General features: G+C 32.1%; 1 long non-coding RNA gene across 1 annotated transcript; it reads right to left on the bottom strand.

Annotated features, from left to right (window-relative positions):
• Nucleotides 1–1,929: 1,929 nt before the first annotated feature.
• LOC126886912 (uncharacterized) lies at nucleotides 1,930–4,983 on the bottom strand. Its single transcript, XR_007698826.1, has 2 exons — nucleotides 4,419–4,983; nucleotides 1,930–2,244 (listed from the first exon to the last, which is right to left on the bottom strand). It is a non-coding gene; the product is annotated as an uncharacterized LOC126886912 (long non-coding RNA).
• Nucleotides 4,984–6,189: the final 1,206 nt, after the last annotated feature.

The following is a 6,189-nucleotide window of genomic DNA, read 5'->3' as shown; positions in this document are numbered from 1 at the left end:
CAGACTCTAGTCTCCAAAATATTGTATGTGGGGTCCTCTACAAACCACAAGGTTCAGTATCAGGTCCTCTACTTTTCCTTACGTTTATTAATGACATCCCTAGTTTAAAAATTAATGGAAAAAATTTTCTTTTTGCTGATGATACCAGTATTACTTGGAGCAACTCAAATATTGCTACTATACCTTCTGATCTACTCACGATAAAAACCTGGTCCGATTCTAATTTACCTTTTTTTAACATAAAACAGTAGCATTATCCTATACAGGAGCTCGTCAATCTTTACCTCTTAACACATTCACAGACACAACTGCATATGAAGCCACTTACTCCATAAGATGTGTCTACATCTAAAGTGTGTCTGTGAATGTGTTAATAACAGCCAGATCAGTATCGTTGATTCTGTAAAGTTTCTTGGTATTTTTTTTAGATAGCAATCTTAAGGGTTAAAAGGGTCTAAAGGGATAAACATTCACTGAAAGCGATATTATCTTTAATACCCGTGGTGCCTTCAACATTTAATTCTGACTAAATTATTCTTTATAGGCAAAAAAATTTAAGGAATTTTGAATTAATTAGTTTTTAAATAAGTACATTTACCAGCAACAGTTGTAACGTAATTGTGTCAACTCGACAGTATTTAACTAGTTATTTGAATTTAATACCCTAGCTAGGGCATTATTTTTCAAAATAAATATTGAAAAATAACGCCCTAGGGCATTATAATATAACTTACTTCGAAATCATGTACAGTGGAACCTCGATTATCCGTCTCTCCATTAACCATCACCTCTGTTAACCGTCAGGGTACATACAGAAGTTGTATTGAGTTATACATTAGCAATCATTTAAATGCAAAAAAATAAAAAAAAAAGGTAATTTGATTTGTGATGAGGACACAAACGGCTATCCATTGCTGACAGATAAAGAACTCATTGAAATGGCAACAAAGGCGGACCAAACCTATTCGGAAGCTGACACAGTAGCTATATTGATGCTTGGACACAAGGAAGCTTGACTGTAGCTATATTGATGAACCTATTATAACTGACAAAGATTTGCGTAAATAATCTAGAGAAGCTGCATCGCATATGCAATAATTCATCGAGTGGTATTCTCAACAAGAAGAAGCCAATAAAGTAGATTGCATGATCTTATGCCTTATGCCGATTAAGAAATTCAGCCGTCGCAAAATATGAAGCAGCAGTAAAACAAACACAAATTTCAGAATATTTTAAATTGATTCGATTGTATGAACACAAATCCCTCTTATATTGTCAAACAAACCATACAAATGAAATTTGAGAGTTGTACTATGAATTTTTATTTTTTTTTAATGTTCTGTTAACCGTCTTTTCGATTATCCATCATACCCTTGGTCCGGTGCCCTGACAGATAATCGAGGTTCTACTGTAATAATATTAATGTCCGACTGGTATATTATTTGACAAATAATGACATGATTTTGAAGTCAGTTTGATAAATAATGACATGATTTCGAAGTCAGTTAAGTATGATATAATGCCCTAGGCTCTAGGGCATTATTTTGAAAAATTACGCCCTAGGGTATTAAATTTAAATAACTAGTTAAATACTGTCAAGTTGACAAATAACAACCCAAGTAAAACTATGGTTACCACAATTACGTTACGACTATTGCTGGTAAATGTACTTATTTGAAAACTAATTAATTCAAAATTCCTTCAATTTTTTGCCTATAAAAAATAATTTAGTCGGACATTAAATGTTGAAGGCACCACGGGTATTAACGATAATATCGCTTTCAGTCAACTTATATCCCTCAGGCCAAAGGCCCTCGGTATATACACCATTGACCTCAAGTGTTATTATCCTTATAATACCCTTGGTACCTTAACTATAATCTCACAATCAGCCCATAGAAGGTGTCAAACAAATAAAATATTTGGGAATCATACTTGATAATTTATTAACAATTAAACGATTACTTTATTGATTACAGTTAATTTATTTAATGGAAATTAAGGTAATAATAATAATGTTTATTCAAAAATAATCAAATATAAAATCTTCCTGAGACTAAAAACATATTTAAGTGTATAATTAATAAGAATTAACATAGGAAGCCACAAGGAAATAAATCTGCACTTAGCTATAGCCCAAAGTAACTCCTGTTATTTATCCAAATCTTTACTAGTCAAACACATTTGTTTTGAAATTCCAGCAGTTTCTTCTTTTTATACCTTTTAAATATCTGGTGGTTGTTCCTAAAACAAAGACATAAATAAAAATTCTACATTGTGTACCATAAAAAAATCATAAAAATGTGGAAAGTATCACAAGAATAAAGAAAAGTCCCAGATATAAAATTCACTATTAAAATAAAAATAGTAAATAATTATTTATATCTGACACTTTTCTTATTGGAACTTCTTTCTGGTAACATCCTTAATCTCTGACTTTTACAATTTATAAGACAAGAGATGATGAATAAAGAAAGGGAAAAGGACTCTGCAGTATACAGTTACATTCTGCTTTCATTAATCTAGAAAAAAGATCAGAAAGATAATTCAAAGTCCGAAATTGTAAAAGTCAAAAAGAGATTAAGGATGTACCAGAAAGGGGTTCCAATAAGAAAAGTTTCAGATTTAAATAATTATTTACTATTTTAATAGTGAATTTTGTATCTGGGACTTTTCTCTTTTCTTTAAGAGATATCGCTGAAGCATCCTAATAGTAGATAACTATTTTTGAAATTCCACTTAAATAGACAATTTGATTTCGTTTTGATTCAGAGGTGTGCAGGCAGCTCCACTGGGGACGCCGTAAGGCAGAAACAACTGTCTGGAGATTGTGTATCGCCTCTGGATCGAAAGGAAACATAAACTGTCTCTTCACTATCACAAGAGTATTTTAATATTTTTATTGAATAAAAGTAGTCAAAAAAAAGGACTAGTTGGTGGAGCGAAGAGATAAAAATAGCTGTGAAAGAAAAGAAAGTACCATGGAGAGCTTATCTAGAAAATAACAGTTAATAAGCAAGGAAGCTTGTGAAAGAAAAAGTTAAAAAAGCTAAATTGGAACAGTGGGAGAGATTTGGAGAAAAGATGGAGCAAGACAGTAGTAGGACAAACCAAAAATTGTTCTATTAAGGTCTGAAAAAATGAGAGGTAAATCAGGTAGTACTGTCGTGCAAATAAAAAAAAAATAAAATGGAGAAACACTTACCCAACCACAAGATATAGTTAATAGATGGAGTAAATATTCCAAAGAGTTGAGTAATGAAATAACAATGGAAGAATTAACGGAAGCCATTGCAAAAATGAAAAATGGTAAAGTGGCAGGAATAGATAATATCAAAACACGATTGTTGAAATATATGGGGGAATCTGCATTACACTACTTACACAAATTACTGATAACAATTTGGAAACAGAAACGCATCCCAGAAGATTGGGCAACAGCAGTAATGGCTCTTCTGGTAAAGAAGGGAGGTAAAAAAGTAATGTTCAAATTATCGAGGTATTTTCATGCTAAGTGTACCGGCTAAGATTTATGAATGAACACTGGAGATGAGACTGAGAAAGAAAGTGGAACATCAACTAGACGATGCACAAAAAGGTTTCTGACCGGGCACAGTGTCCAAGATCATATCTTTACTATAAGACAATGGAAAAAGCCTTTGACAAGGTACCCGGACATCACATTTGGAAAGGGCTTGAACTGTTCGATGTTGGAGGAGAACTAATTGATGCAAGTAAAATTTATGTACTGGAACATTGTGCGATCATTAAACTGTGAATCAAACAAATTTGCTAATACACAAGGAGTAAGGCAAGGTGGAGTTTTAAGCTCACTGCTATTCATTATATTATATATATGAATGAACCAATAAAAAAAATGCAGTAGAGTCCCGAAAATTAGATTTAGGTTAAAATTGATTAAAAAGTATAACTCTGAGTAAATGTGTATCTGCAGATGACATTGCATTGATACCAAGTTCAGAGAAATCTTTACAAAGCAACCTAAATTTATAGACGAGAGAACTTGCAGACAAAGGAATGAAAATAAAATTAGCAAAGACTAAAACTTTACTTATTTCCAAGACACTGAGAGAAATCCATATAAACCTCGACGGAAATTTAGTAGAACATATGACTGATTTTGAATATTTATAAACTATAATAGACAAAAAATGCAAAAAAAATGAACAACAGAATTGCTAAAACATCACGATTATATCATTCCCTCACTACAGGTTTCATTAGCAAAAGAGAAATTAGTGAGAAGACAAAAGGGACAGTATATTATATACCTCCCTTCTCTGCTTCATGGAAGTGAAACATGGCTGGCTTTCCTAATAATTAAGCTTGAATTATCACATCTTTATTATTATTGTAGACATTTAAAATCCTTATTAATTGAATTACATTAAACTTACCACTTATAAAATGTTTACTTTTCATATTTTAATTTTAGTTCCCTTATATCTCTTCTTCTTGTGGCTTTTATCCATTGTCCCCAGCTTTGTTTGGATAATTCATTTAAATGTATTGCATGGGGAGCCTTGGGAACAGTACAAAATAAGACTTTTCCCTGTCTGCCCTACTCCCACAATTTACAACAATACAAGTTACATGTATAAGCTTCCCAAGAAAGAAACACTGATAACTGCTATGGACTAATTCAGTTCTGTAGGCGATAAACTACTTTATATTTGATTTGCTGCACACAATTTCGCTGCACAATCGACAATAAAAACAAACAGGATATTCTTTACAAATGTAAATATTAGGATTAGGTTATGTTATGTTATGTGCCCCCAGTTAGGCCATATTCGGAAGTTCCTTGTCCCTTTGCTTGATTGGCACACCGATAATTTTCGTTTAATACTGTCCGCTGTCATGAGCCGCTGTCACATCCGCTGTCATTTTACACTCAAATGTCCATAGAATTTCTTACACTTACACTCAAAAGTGTAACACTAAAAAACAAAGGAACAGACCTAAAATGTCGTTTGTTTTGATTAAAGTAAAATGTTCTATAACTTACTTATAGGACGATTTTTGCCACTATTTTTTGCACTGTAGATAGTTTATGTCCTTATACAATTTTTCACATATAGTTAAGTATTTATTTCGCGCTATTACCTCAAAAATCGGGATAAACTCTGGTGAAAATGTTTCAACACTTTTATTTCGCACAATGCGTTGTTGCCCCTACTGAATAATTCTAATCCCAAATACGAGAAAAAATTATTTCTCGTACTTGAAATTAGAATGATTCAGTAGAGCGTGCACAATATACTCAGAATCCACCTCTAACTCGTTTCGCCTAAAAATCCTCATACGTGGTATTAGAATGTAGGTAGCGATATGCTAATGCATCTTTGGTGCAACACCAGCTATGCATTTATCAAAACAAATTTGTAATTAGATTAAACCAAATAGATTATAAAAATTTAACACAATCATGTTGTACTTAACTTGCCGATATTGCCATATTAGAACCATAGATATCAGCCAACCATATGCCAGGTCCTCAAAACGGGAATTATTAAACCATACAATTCCAAACCAAATCCTACGAAACATCCTCTATATAGGAAATTGAAATTCTTTATTGAAATAGAAATCCTACTAACAATAAATATGCATTTGCTTAATTAAATGTAACATACAATATACAATACATGCAATATACAACACATACAGACTTATTAAAAATTATTTTTTATCCAGGTAAAATATGTTTTTAGTAATTTTTTAAAAATTTGAACTGTCACTGCATTCTTAACACTGGCGGAAAGATGGTTAAATTCATTCATACATTTGTAAAACAACGATGTCATTGTACTATGTTTATTAGTTTTTTGAATGTCAAAATCTTCAATATTTCTCGTGGCATATGAATGAACTTGACCCCTCAATGTAACATTATTCATCAAAATATGCAGGCAACATTCCTTTTTTTAATTTAAAAATGAAAGCCATAGTAAGGTAGTAAAGCCTTTGTTGAACTGAAAACCAACCTAAAGTAGAATACATCATCTCAGTTGGTGTGTAGCGATTGCATCGAATAATTGTTCTCATACCTCTGTTATACAAGATTTGCAATGATTGAATTGATAATTTATCACCTAAATATAAAACACTTGAACAGTAGTCAAAATGGGGCTGAATTATACTTCTAAATACTAGTCCTGTCGCCAG

Source organism: Diabrotica virgifera, chromosome 6, assembly GCF_917563875.1.
Source record: "Diabrotica virgifera virgifera chromosome 6, PGI_DIABVI_V3a".
In the NCBI taxonomy this organism is placed as follows: domain Eukaryota; kingdom Metazoa; phylum Arthropoda; class Insecta; order Coleoptera; family Chrysomelidae; genus Diabrotica; species Diabrotica virgifera.
This window is presented reverse-complemented; position numbering and strand designations above follow the sequence as displayed.